The following is a 14,850-nucleotide window of genomic DNA, read 5'->3' as shown; positions in this document are numbered from 1 at the left end:
ATCCAGCCAAGTTTGTACTAGGCCCCGTAAAAGAGGAAAGGGATCCTCAGGGAGCCACAACACCCAGCTACAGGCACAGGCGGGAGCCAGGGGAGTGCTGTGGGAGTGAATTCTAAGGATGTAAGGCTGAGACATAAAGCTGGTTACAGGAGAGTCAGTTATTTTCCTTGGCAAAAGGGGATATATCCAAGCCCTCAATGACTGTTAACACAGGGTCTGAGGTGACATCAAAGTGTCATCATGACCCTATGTTAGAGTAATGTCAGAGGAAGCCAAGTTATAAATGGACTGTTGGCCAAGTTCTGGTTCACTGAGGGCGCATAGGGTCCGTGGATGCACCTACTGGTTATTTCCAAATGTGTAACTGGAATAGCTGTCATGGATAGTTTTTATGGCAAGTCTCATTGCGAGAGTCACAATGCAAGTCCTGGGCTTCTGCAGTGGAAAATTATTTGCCTTTTGAAAAACTTTAGTGTGCCCCTGGGCCTTTGTAGAGATGTAGGGCTTGTCCATGGAACACCAATGGTGGTTGTTAATTGTATGTGTCCACTTGGCCAGGCTGTGGTGCCCAGATGTCTGGTCAAACATCAGTCTAGATGTTTCTCTGAAGGTATTTCTTTCAGATGTGATTAGCATTTAAATCAGTAGACTTTGAGTAAAGCGGATTACCTTCCATAATATGAGTGGGCCTCATCCAATCCATCTAAAGCTTTAAAGGAAAAATTGTGGTGCTCTGAGGAGGAAAAAATACTGCCTCCAGATTGCTTTTAGTCTCAAGATGGCAAAGTTAATATTTCCTTGTTTCTCCAGGCTGCTGGCCCACTTTGCAGATTTTGAACTTTCCAGGCCCACAGTCATATGAACCGGGTTCCTTAACATAAATCTCCCTCTCCATATGTGTGTGTGTGTGTGTGTGTGTGTGTGTGTGTATAACACATGCAATTATAACCACTGTTTCTCTCCTATTGGTACTGTTTCTCTGGAGAACCCTGATTGGTACATCACATGACCATGCATCCAAAATACCCATCATCCATTGTCGTGCTGGGTTTTTCAGACCCCCCAAGTTGTAGTGCGGACAGGCCCAGCCACAATTCACAAGGTGGCAGTGGAACACCTGGGGTCAAGCATGGCCTAGGCCAAGGTCACAAGAAAGCTGCAGATATCTCGGGTTTTCATGCCAGATATTACTGTCACATGAGCACTTCTGCCTTAGCTCACACCTATGGTCACGTGGTGAATTTCTTACAACCAACTGACAGGCAAGGAAAAAGCCTGGGCTTGTTTTATCCATGGGTCAACTCAGTATATGGATATATGCCAAGAATGACAAGCAGCTGCACTTTATTCCCACCCAGGAGTGGCCTTGAAAGACAGTGGTGAGGCAGAAATTCTTCCAATTGGCAGAGAATCCAAGTGATGAATTTGTCACCCACTTTGTAGGGACAAAAGAAGTGGCCCAGCATTAAAATATATCCAGACTCATTGGCAATGGCAAGTGGCCCAACTGGCTGATCAGGCACATGGAGGAAGGAAGATGGGAAAATTGTGATCAAATTATTCTGGGTTGGAAGCATGAGGATAAATGCATGATAGCAGGCATGAAGTGTGCAGATTTTGGGGTCATATGTTAATGCCCACCAGAAGCACGTAATACAGAAGAGGCATGAAACAAGTGGACAGCGTGACTCAGCCAGTAGATGTCATCCAGCCTCTAAGTCTCTCTCTCTGATGATACCTCCCACAAATTGTTTGATTAATTATTTAAGAATGAACAAATCCTCCGTGGACCACACCCCCTAGTAACTAGGGCCAGCCACCAACTTTGGCACTCACAGCCAAATTTTATGGGAATATTTGAAGACTCACAGCAGGAAGAGGTAACCAAGGAACAAATCTGGAGGCTCTGATAGGATCATGATTCTTTATGGCTATGAGCTCATTATTCTTCCATGCCTAGACTTGACCTGGACTTAAGTCTTTCTGGGCATTCAGTACTAGGATGCATTTACCCAATGAGTGTGGTGATATTGTCACCTTCAAATGAACTACTAGTTTCTTCGGATCCAGTGATCCTTCTTCATCCATGCCTACTTATCAAGGACTCCACCCAGTACTGCACTGACATCCTCCCAAAGGAGCTCAAACGCACATGGTTGGAAGGAACCAACCTTCTACTCTCCCCTACAGAAAGTCTATATAGCTGCCTTCAATGGGAAAACATGAGAGAGTCCAACTGGTGTGGCTGCCCCAGCAAATTGTCAATTACTCTACTAAACTCTTACTACCATTTCATAGCAATGGCAGGGCACTATGGTAAATATCCAAAAGGTAGCTGGAAATATGGGTCTAGACTTTGGAAAAAGAGTATCTGAAAGATATCAGCAGATCAGTGACTCACCCATTCATTCATTCATTCATTTCACAATACTTATTGAACACCTACGATATGTCAGGCACTCTGCAAGATGCTTGAGATTTTCCGTAAATAGGACAGATCTGGTCTTTATTGTCCTGGTACTCAGAATCTGGTGAGATCATAGAAGGTATAATTGAAGCCAAGAGTATAGATGATCTTTCCAAAGGGGAGGAGATAGACTGAGCTTTGGGGGCACATTCTAGAGTCTAAAAGAGAGAAAATAAACCACCAAAGGAAACAGAAAAAGAAGAAGTTGGTGGAAACCAGAAGAGCATAGCATTTAGTTTAAAATGTGAGTTTCAAAAGGAAAAGAGAAGGCAAAATATCATCTGCTACAGAAAAATCAAGAGTAAGACTGAGAAAAAGATAAACAGCATGATGTTAAGAACATGGACTTAACTTCAGAAAAATTAACTTTGAGTCCATTTGCTGTGGATGGGACTTTGGTGGGGATTAAAATGCCTCCTTTAAGGGCTATATAAGTGAGATCATTATGCAAAGTGTCCATGCTGCTTAATAAATAGAGGTTTGGTTTTTTACTTTACTTTTTTTTTTGACACCTTTGAATTTGGCAAAAAGGAAAATCAGTGTGTTCCAAAAAATTTACCTGAAGTCCTTAAACTTTAAAATCCAACAGATTCTTCATAAAACTTTCCAGTGTCTGTGTGTCTCAGACCAACAGTCCTCCAATACACACCCCTCTGATAAGATGTAGGAAGAAGGGCAATACAGAGGACATTTGTGATAATAATTTAGGGCCACCATTTGGTACCCAGATGCCTCAACCTTTTACCTTAGAGGATATGGACAGTCACACAGCTGGAAATTGAGGCAAAGTCTATATCCAGCCTCTCACAACTCAGAACTAGGGGCTGAATTGGACTCTGTCTCGCACAGCCAGTGTAGCAAATGAATAAATCCAGCATGAGAGTCACCCCAAGTTAGAAGGCTACAGAATATTTTTCTCTTACCTTTACTTGGACCTTGTAGGCAGGGATAGTATTAGAGAACCATTAAAAGAAACAGCGGGGCAACTATGGAAAGCACTGACAAACACAGATCCAAAAGGGGAGATGGTCCAGCTTGGGGAAGACTGAAAAGTGAAACCCTGGTGTTGGAGGGTTAAGGAGAAGACCTTGAGAAGCATGCGTAGAACACTCGGAGAAATTCGGCAATGCAAAGACAGACACTGGGAGTCCTGGCTGTGCTGCTGTCAACTTCAGCCCCAGCTTAGACCAATTACTTAAGTCCTGTTTGATGAGCTGATTTCTCAAATAAGCAATTTGTCTCAGCTATTTCCCAGGACCTGACTTTCTCATGTTCCATCAGCGGAGAGGATCATAACCCCTATTGAGATGTCAGTGGACAAGACTCTACCTTCCAGTATGCCCACTCTCTAGATAATGATCTTGCTCAGAAGATTGCCAGTAAGAACAGTTATGGTGCCAGATCACACTGTCCTTATTCCAACTGTGGAAGGACCATTCTTTCTATGCCTTCCCTTAGGCAAATTAAACAATTGCTAAAAGTCCCATTCTCTACAGTGACCCCAGGTTTCATGTCAGCTTCCACTCTGGAATGCAGGTAGAACAGCGTCTAGGTAATCTCCAGATCTGGCTTTTCCAATTCGCTGATGGGCTATGGGTTAACGCTAGGGTGAGATCATTTTCTCAAAGAAGACCTGGTCAGTGATGGAGGATGAAGACTATAGTTTGGCTCAAAATTCCTAAGACCTCCCCCCAATTCCAAATCTATTCCAGAGCATCTTCGACCGTGTTCCAGTTGGTCCCAACTCTGACCCTAATGAACTGGGGGAGACTAGACCTTCCATTTCTGTCCTCATTTGCTGACGTGCCTCTACCAGCCCACGTTCACATGGCTAGATTTACCACCGGGCCTACTTTGACCTGCTGTGTGTGCATCTGTGCCAGTCAGGGCAGTGGGGTGGGGGGGGATTTCCAGAATGTTCACCCCAATAGTTAGAAAGTATGAGGAACAAGTGTTTATCGTGATGTATGGCTGGGAGATTTTAAAGCCCCCTAAAGCTTAAGGTCCAAATTTTATGTTAATCTACATATTAACCTCATGGCCATACAAAGAAATTTCAAGGAAAGTCCTTGCCAGGGCTGCCTTCTAAGTACGTTGATAGTTGGTATAGGTCATTGGCTGACATGGGACAGTCCAGCCTATCACAGTGATAAAATGGGATGTTTCTACAGACTTCCATCATCGGATTTAAATACAAATAAAAAATTTTGACATGAGGTTGCTGGATGGTGAGGACAGGAATAAAACAAAGCATTACATTTTAATTTTTGTTCATTCATTCATTCAACGCATATTTGTTGAGCATTTGCTATGGGCTGGATATGGTGCCAAGTGCTGGAGAGGCAGTGTGAGCAGCACCAGTCGGGTTCCTGCCCTCAGAGAGTGGGAAGAAATGCGCCAAATCATCTTACAAGTAAACAGAAGAGTTTAATGCTACAAAAGAGAGCTCTGGAGTGTATGAGAATGTATGAGAATGAAGTCTGATGGTTTTGGTGGGAATGATGGTGGAGTTAAGGCATATCTTAAAATCTGATTGCCAAGAACACAGAGACCATTAATAGCTCATCCCACTTGGTAGCCTTGGGAAAGTCTTAGTTATGGCATCCTTCCTCTCTCTTCTCAGGCTGCTCCATGTTTCTTTCTGGGTGGAATGAGAAGACTATAAAGTACCCACACAGGTTTAGGGGGTACCTTTGGATAAAGAAGCCATCCAATTAAAGAACATGATTCCTTGATTTACTAAATTCAAGGCCGACTATGCTAGTTGCTGTTTTCTTTTTTTTTTTTAAACCAACTTTTTTTTTTTTTTAAGATTTTATTTATTTATTTGACAGAGAGAGAGACAGCCAGACAGAGAGGGAACACAAGCAGGGGGAGTGGGAGAGGAAGAAGCAGGCTCATAGCGGAGGAGCCTGATGTGGGGCTCGATCCCACAACACCGGGATCACGCCCTGAGCCGAAGGCAGACGTTTAACGACTGAGCCACCCAGGCGCCCCAACTAGTTGCTACTTTCTAAATGAAAACCTATCAGGTAGAATGACAAGACATCTAGTATATTCAGTCTTTGTGAGACATAACTGCAGGAAATTCATATAGTTTGGACTAACTGTATAAAGCCTTCAGATAAAGAACTTTGAAGTGATGACATTAAAGAACGGGGCTGACCTTAAATCACACAATGACGAATGGCGCCCAATGGTATTTTTACAATACAAGGTTCAGGGAAACTCCGCAGTAACAAAAAGGTGTAAAAGACCACTAGACTGGGTCAGGAGACTTTGGTTCTAACTGAAGTAAGGCCACAATATTTCCTCTGCGACTCTGCTTCAGTTGCTTTCTGTCTCTGAAGCAATAGTTCACTCTCTGTGAAATTAGGGGTTTGATCTATAATGTTTAAGGTTCCATCTTTCAAGACTCTCTTCTACTCCTACTTGCTACTATAAGACAGCAAGACTTACAGTAATAAGTTTTTAGAATCCCCAGCTCCGAATACAACTGTCTCTCCCTTCCCATGCCTCCCTCTATGGACAGGTGCAGACAAACGGTAGTACAGCCCATATCTGTCTGTCCATCACATGTGCTCCATGTGGGCCAAGATAGGAATGGATTCACCTTTCTTGATCAGATGATTTGTGAGTTAGGAACTCAGATTTGGACCCAAGTTAGCTCGTCATAGCCATTGACTAGCTGTGTGACCTGGGTAGCTTATTTTAGCTCTCAAAGACTCTATTTGCCCATCTGTAAGATGGGGATGACAACCATCGTGTCTCAGAATTTTCACGTGTCTGGAATATAATTAATGGAGGTAGATCACTTTGTGGGTATGTGCTAAAATGCTGGACTCCTCCACCTGGATTTGAATCCCACATCTACCACTCATCAGCCCTGTGTCCTTGGTCAGATTACGTAACTTGCCTGAATTTCACTTCCCAATCTGTAAAATGGACGTGAGAATCACAGCAGTGTGCATCAGAAGAAATAACCCACGTAAGCACATAGAACAGTACCTGGCTCTTGTTAGAACTCAGGAAAAGTTAGCGATTATTATTGATAGGTGCTAGATAATCACTTTTTCTATCAGAGTACACATTATACATCAAAACGCCAACACTGAGCAGGAAACCATTCTTGAGAACATTATCCAAGGAGTCAGAAAGATAATTGACCTAACTACTAGCTAAAGCAAACACAAAGTCATTACCGAGCAGTTTGCTTTTCACCCTTGATGAGCACAGAGACACTATTGCTCAGCCTCCGAAGCTAAACCCAGAGGAATCGGACGGGAAATGCTTTCTGAAGCCCAGTCGGGCCAGTGGCACGCATCACGTCCACTCTGCTAACTGGCATGACCATGTGCCGGCAGGCAAACCCTCGTATCTCCCAGCAGAAGGGCGAATGGTAACCCCATAGGACTTAGGCCTGCCGCGAGTGAGGTCATGATTCAGGGCTTTGAGTCTGTCAAACAGTGCTGACAAAGACACAGTGTTTTCCCTGACAGTACAGGTCGTGTTACCGCACACACAAGTGCCTCGCACCTGGGGAAGATGAAATTACACTGAGCTTAATCCTCCGAAACCAGCTCGACAAGAAGTCACTTAGACATTTAGGTTGGGAGTTGTCTCCTGGCAGAGAACATATTGCCAGGCCACTGGGCAGTTTTCACTAATTAGAAGGGCCTGGCTTTGTCAGTTGAAATAATCTTTGATCCTTTATTCTCTTTATTAATTATACCTTGAGAGGTCTAAACACAGTCTGTTTTCAATGGACACCTGGGTCTTCTGCACCCACCCTTATTAAGGGAAGAAATCAGTCCTTCGGTGGTTACATAAACCTAGGAAAGCAGAGCATATCGATACTGGGTATTTCACTGAAAACAGATACATAAATTCATCCCTTTCGGCAAAACCGAGCTTTGCTTTGATTAGGGCCAGTGACATTTATGTTCATGCTGGAAAGCGTTCGTGAATATAAACCCACGGTTGTAACCCAAACTGTGGCTAGGCAGAAGTTTCACAGTCTTTATCTCTGGGTTTAAGTCACAGAAAGCCAACATCTGGAAGGGTATTTAAATAGAAGTCTTCCAACGAGCTCTGCTGCACACCTTCGCCCAGACACACGCTCTCTCCCACCTGCCTGTCCTGCAGGAAGGCTGATGACCTGGCGTCAACGAGAAGAGGTGGACCAATGTGGTCTCCTCCCCAGGCCACCTTCAGCCTGCAGCTCCAGCTCGTGGTGGTGACCACACTCCTTCCTCTTTGCCCTCCTATGGGAAGATAATTGAGTTTGGAGCTTTACGGAAAATTAAATCCATGGAACACCTATCAGTTGATCTTCCTACCAAAAGCAAAACAATGCAATGGTGTGTGTGTGGGGGGGTGGTCAACCAACATTTTAAAACTTAACAATTAAGAATCAGATAATACAAGGCAAAACAAAAAGATAAAAAATAAGAAACACATGGAAAAAGCTCAGGACACCAAATTTATACAATAAAAAATAGATCTTTATAATCCCTCTCTCCCCAGCTGCCCCATTTCCTTCCCAAGAGTACCCAGGGCTACCGGCTTCTTTCGATTCTTCCAGAAGTGTTTGACGCATATTCAAGTCTACATGTACTCATTTTCTGAAACATACATGTACATACAAATGGCGAACAGCTAACCCAATATTCTGTACCCTGCGTTTTCCACTACATCTGGGACATTTTGCCACATCAGTACGTATAGGACAGACTTGCTCATTTTAAAGACAGCAAAGAGTTCTACGGAATGGTTGAGCCATAATGGGCTTAACCAGTTTCTTAGCCAAAAGATTTAGTGTTTCCCCCAATCTTCCGCTATCACAAACAATGTTGTAACAGACATGTCCTGTATGCACGACACCATACCCATGCGTGAGTATGCTTGCCGAATAAATTCCTAGGAGTGGAATTGTCAAGTGAAAAGATCTGTACATGTGTAGTTTTGAGAGACACTGCCCAATTACCCTCATAAAAGTTGTGCCAATTTATCCTCCTACCAACAATGTATGAAAGTGGCTGTTTCCCAAACCCTGGCCGGGCCAGTGTGTTACCAAACCTTTTGATCTTTGCCAAATCAACAGTGACAATTATATCTTACTCCTGTTTGCCTTTGCATTTCTCTTTTAAGAAGACAGAGTGCCTTTACAAATGTTTAGACACCTTTGCTTTAAACTGTGTGTTCATGTCCTTTGTCTCTTGATTCGTTGGTCTTTTTTCCCCCTGCTTTTTAATTTTTAAATTTTTTTTTATTTTTAAGATTATTTTTTATAATAATTTTTATTATGTTATATTAGTCACCATACAGTACATCCCTAGGTTTTGATGTAAAGTTCCATGATTCATTACTTGCGTATAAGATTATTATTTATTTTTTATTTTTAAGTAATGTCCACACCCAACGTGGGGCTCGAACCTACATCCCTGAGATCAAGAGTCACATGCTCCACTGACTGAGTCGGCCAGGCGCCCCTTCCTTTATTTTTTTAAATCGACATAAAACATTGCATTAGTTTCAGGTGTACAACGTAATGATCTGATATGTGTATAGATTGCGAAATGGTCACCACAGTAAGTCTAGGTAACAGCCGCCACCACACAGAGGTCCCTTACTGATTTGTAAACACATTCGTACGTGGAGCTGAAGGACTGTGCTATGCAGTGCAAATATTTCCTCCTCGTGTGTTATTTGACTTTGGCCTCAGTGTCATTTCCTTCGATGCACATTAAAAATTTTTGTTCTTGTATTATTGAGTGTATCAAGCTATTCTTCTGTGGGTTGGGGGTGGTGGAAGTGAGGCAAGGCCACCATCATTCAACCGACCAAAGTCAAAACTGACCAAAAGCCAAACTCCTCAAACTGACCCATACATTTATGTTTTTCCTGTTTCCCTTTCAAGTTCCATCTGTAAAAATTCTCCCCGGCACATTACCTTCCAGCCCTATAAACTATCTGCATCTCCCCAAACAAATCATCTGATCAGCTTGTTTGTTTTACATGTACGGATGATGACACAGGCTTTTCTTTCTACTTAGGAATATATTTCTTAATCCTGTACTCTGAAGTTATCTGTTGGGCAAATTCCTGTTTGATACGAAGCAATTCAAATATCATCTCGTTTGTGAGATGTCTGTTTCATCTTACCTGTGCATAATTGTTATGTAGCATTTTCTATGAACCCCTCTGGTTCTGATCATACGGTTCAGTTCAGATCTTAAACACACCAGGAGTGTGGGCTCTCGAGCTAGGCTGCCTGGGTTCAGATATTGCCTCTACTATTACCTTGAGCAAATTCCTTATCTGTAAAGTGGGGCTGAGAAGAATACCTCATAGGATTACTTTGGGAATTAAATGGGTTAATATTTGCAAAACTGTTAAATAGCGCCTGTGTAGAGAACAGTCCCTGAAGCACAGAAAATGCTTATTAAATAAATAAAAACATCTTGAACCCATTGCCTGTCTAAGCAACAGACAATAAGACTGCAGAAGGCAACTGTGCTCTAATTTATCTGCTTTCCTGTCTATCTTCCTCTCTCGACTGTGACCATCTTGAAGGAAAGGGCCGGATACTATGTTTTACTTGACAAAGTCCTTCCAGGCACAATTGCAATGGGAACAGGTGAGGAGACAAGTGGAGTAGAACTAAGCAACGTCCTTGGGAACGTTTCCTGTAAAGGTTGAAGTCCGTGGAAGAATATGGACTGTAGATACAATTCGAAAGACTCCCAGGAAGGCAAAACGACCCCCACAAAGGGCCACGTGAGCCTTGCAAGTCCAAGGCATCCCTCAACAAACATATTAATATATACCCACATCGATCACAATTTAGGGGCAAAAACATTTGAAAGGCATTTTCTAATTTGGCTTTCAAGATTCTTTTCTAAGGGTAACTTCTTTGATTCACACTCATTATGACTTCTCAGCAATTGTTGGGTAACCAGGAGAAACTCGAAGTCAGAAAATCCAATCTACACATTGTTTTTCATTGTAACGAGATCCTTACAAATATCAAATTTAATAGTCAATAAGTTGACATATGCTGTGATTTGCAGCGATGTCAGTAAACATTTTAAGATTCTGATTTCACAATTTCCAGAGTTTGGAAGCATACCATTTCTTTCTTTTTTCCCCAGGTCTCTGATATTTTAATTGGCTCTCGAAATGTTCTTGCGGCTAGCCTAGGCACCATGTCGATAAAGCTTAATGTGCAGAGCAGCCTGGCTCGCTCAAAGTCCTAGAGGCAAGTGCAATCAAGCTTTATGCTGAATATGGCAAATTTATTTTCCCTGTTGAAGCCAAGTATTTATGTGGAGGATTAGTTGGTTCCCTTCCTAAGGGAACCAGATGTTTTTATAAGTAAATGCCTGTTGCAGAAAGAACAAAAAAAACCTATTTCGATTGGGAGGTGGGGCAGGAGGGGAGACATCGCTCCTCTCATCCGCCAGGGACGCCATATGCCCTCATTTCAGCTCCATGTCTATTAACGCTCAACACCAGATACCAGATCCAAGATCAAAACTACTATTTTCTGTTGCAAGCCAGTTCTCACACCTTTTCCAGAACAAATGTCCCAGCCTCTTTGGCACATACCTTAGACCCTTTTCTTTTTCACCCCCAGGTCTCTCTTGTGCCAGATGGCACGTATCACCACCCTTCGGACAGGCTGAAAGGTCTTATCTTTGAATGATGAACAGGAAAAGGTAAAAATAGACCGAGTTGAAAAACATCACTTAACCTGAACCAGGTGTTGGGAAAAGAATGCTAGAAGGGACTATCCCGCTGGATATGGACATCACTTTTGGCAGCCAGTTATACGAACGGCCCCATTAGAAAGGAAGAAGGATTGGTGTTTCGCATAACTCTTGGGGGGGTAACATTCACATGTGGAGTTGTGCAATCTTGTGGGCCTGAGAGCAGTGATTACATGCTCCTCATTTCCAGGGAAATGAGAAGTAAAATGGTCCAGGAGAAGAGAGAGAATATCCCACCAACTTGCCTGTATGCTACAAGCATTCCAAAACTGCCAATTGATTTCATGCCCAACTCTTGCTACACCTAAGATTTGCATAACCTGGTCCTGGGGAGGTTTGGGGGGAAAACCAAGATTCCACCCCTGAACCCACGCCAAGCCTTCAATGACTGGAGACTGGGAAAACGGCCTTTTTTTTTTTTTTTTTCCCAATTTTAATCTAGTTTCTCTTTCCCAATAGCATTTAGAGGACAAACATGTTCTGTTCTGCAGCCCTGGAACTCACTCTTCATGGTAAGTCATTATCTGTGAGGACTTTATAAGGGTTATTGGAAGCTGAGCTTTACAGTAAGTGCAGTGTAATTTACACAATAAAATGCAGTCCCTTTGCTTAATTACTTACCTCACCTATTGGGAGTTTTAACTTGTTTCTCAGGTCAAGGTTTTTACTCAGGGCCATAACTATGGCGTTGACATGGCTATGAAATACTTTTGAACCCCTCCGAATAAGACTTCTTGACTACATCTAAAGAGTAACTCGCCAAAAACAATGCATGGTGTTTCACAATCCGAGTGGGTGTACTTCATCGAACTAACGTGTAAACAAAGGAGTGGTGAGTTAACAGCTCGGGACTGGGGGCGGGGGGCGGGGGGGCTTGCGAGCAAGCTCAGCTGCGGGAAACTAAGGGCAGCTTCGCTCAAATCCTGTGACAGTGCAGGACGTCGGCACAGCGAGGTGGCTGGGTCTGGACCAAGGGGAGGACAAAAGCCTCCTTTCTCTCTCCGGAGCTCACGCATGTCCATTAGCATGAGATGCCAAGAGGTGGGACTCCAGAGCCGATTCTGAATCCTCCCGCGTAGTTTTTATCCCAGACTTTTTGGTGTGTTGCTTTCTGTTTCAAACCACCGGAGAATGACAGGAAGTCCCAGGGAGGAAAGGGCCAATGCTGCTCTTTGATCTTGCCCTCTGGTTAATGTCAGGGTGAGAGCCCAGGAGGCCAGCATGACTTCAGAGAGCAGAACCACCCAGGCCCAACCAGACAAAGGAAAACAGAAACCTTGGAAGAAGAAAAATCGTATTTGAAGGTACTAATAGGAATCACTGTAACAAGAGCGATTCACACGTCTGCAGCTCGCGCTTGCCCACACTTGTTTAAACAGGGACCTCAGAGCCTAGCAAATGCTGCCCACTTTCCGAGGTGTTCCGGGAGTCCCCAGCTGATGTTCCTTAGGTATTTGTTTTCCGTTCCAGCCTCTGTGTTGATGATGTCCAGTTCCCAAGATTCCCTCCACGGTCTCCGTGACAGTCCCGGTGTCTGGGCTAAGGCTGTCCCATGCTGCAGCCAGAGCCACTAATCTGAAAGGGGCCAACCTGGGACCATCTTTTCACCTGGGCCTGAAAGTATCCCAGGTCTTCTGGAGCCCCTTCGTGAAAATACCTCCTTCTCCTTCTCCTGCATTCTTCTCTCTCAAAGAATTCAGACAAGACTCCCAAGGGGTCACACTGGTTCCTGTGGGAACTGGTATCTCAGACAGACGTGATTCTTTTCTCTGCCTTTCTTACCCCTTCTTCTCCCCCAGCCCTCCCTCCACTCATTTCAATATATCAGAGTGAACCCCCATAATCTGCATTTTAATGAGTCCCCACAGAGGCCAGAGACGACCTTCTGAGAGACAACACTTGTGTTCACGAAAAGCCTGGTTAGCCTGGTGGGTCAAGATGAGTCGGTCATATCTAGATCTGAATGCAGGCTCTACTACCCACTACGGCCTTCAGCAAGTGACTTAATCTCTTTGTGACCCAGTCTCCTCAGTTATCAAATGGAGCTAATAGGACTTAGCTCATAGGGTTGTGGTTAGAATTCCACGAGATCTTTCATTTATGTATTCCTTGTATAAATACTTTATTGAGGGCCTGTCTTGTTCCAAGCACTGTTCTAGATACTAAGAATACAGCACAGGAAAAAAACAAAATCCCAAACCTCTGTACTCATGGAGCTTAAATGCTAGTTGGGGGCACAAAGAGTAAGCAGAAAAATAAATTCTATAAAGCATAGAGCCTGATTGGGGTATGGAGAGTGACGGGGGCTGTCTGAGATAGTGTGGTCAGAAAAGGCCTCTCTGAGGAGGTAGCCTACGGACAAAGATTGCAATGTAAACTATTTAGCATAGGTCAAGCATAGAGGACGCAATCAATGAGACCATTCACAGTATAACTGTCCAGGTTCTTATCCTTGAGAAGCTCATGGACTATGTGCCTGGAAATATGGCACGTAATTTATTTTTAAACTCCATCTCTAAACAACATTAAAAATGTGTCAGCTCATTTCACGAACACAGCCACTCATATTTTAATTATTCTATCTCATTAATTCTTAGTCTCCCACCCCCGGTCACCTTTCTACTGGGCACCAGAGCAAGGCCCAGAGCTGGATATCTTGACCACTGGTCCGCATGACCCCACAAAAGTCTGTCAGTGCCTGAGAGGGGTAGCAGTACATTTTCCAGAACAGAGCCACTGTTGGCTCTTATGGAATCTAGACTGAAGATGAGGAAAGAAGGGATGGGGAAGGGAGGGAAGGACATTTAGGAGACAGCTCTGTCTATCACTGAGGAATGAAATTCTGTTGGTGGTGGGAAAGTCAGTGTGGATGCTGTCACTGTGGTATTATCTCAAATTTCTCAGGAACCTTTGAAACCTCGTATCGCAGACTTTTCCAAAGTGTGTTCCTGGAAACGTTTGTTCTGTGGGGTTCCATGTTCAAAATCTTTGGTAAAACTGCAGACTAAATTTCTCTCCTGGAGATTCACAAGGCATAGTAACAGAGTAGACTAAAGGACTGGAGAAGGTCTGTGGTAAATCTTTTTTTTTTTTTTTTTTTTTTTTTTAGGTTTTTACTTATTTATTTGACACAGAAAGCGAGAGAGAGCACAAGCCAGGGCTGGGGCAGCAGCCAAAGGAGAGGAAGAAGCAGGCTCCCCACTGAGCAGGGAACCCAACATGCGGCTCAATCCCAGGACGTGGGGATCATGACCTGAGCCGAAGGCAGACGCTCAACGAACTGAGCCATCCGGGTGCCCCTGTGGTAAAGAAATTTTAACTGACCTAAAATTCTCTGGCCACAGAACCGCTTTCTTTCTCATTAACCTGCACTTTTTATAACACGAATATAAAGTAAGGGCAGTAAATTTTAAACAACTTCTCCCAACTTACCCTTCTAAAGTCTTAGAAATAGCGCCAGAGTAGGCAATCAGTAAATATGGGGTGAGTGATTCCATATACAGGGGTCATGATAGGCGAGGCTGCGTCAAATACGCATGCAGCTTACATTCAAACTTACGTACACGAAGGAGTGCTCTTGCTTCAAGTATCACAGTGATGCTTGATGCTATG

This window comes from Ursus americanus, chromosome 24, assembly GCF_024610735.1.
Source record: "Ursus americanus isolate L20-20 chromosome 24, mUrsAme1.1.p, whole genome shotgun sequence".
Classification (NCBI taxonomy): Eukaryota; Metazoa; Chordata; class Mammalia; order Carnivora; family Ursidae; genus Ursus; species Ursus americanus.
The sequence above is the reverse complement of the archived record's forward strand: the minus strand, read 5'-3'. Positions refer to the sequence as shown.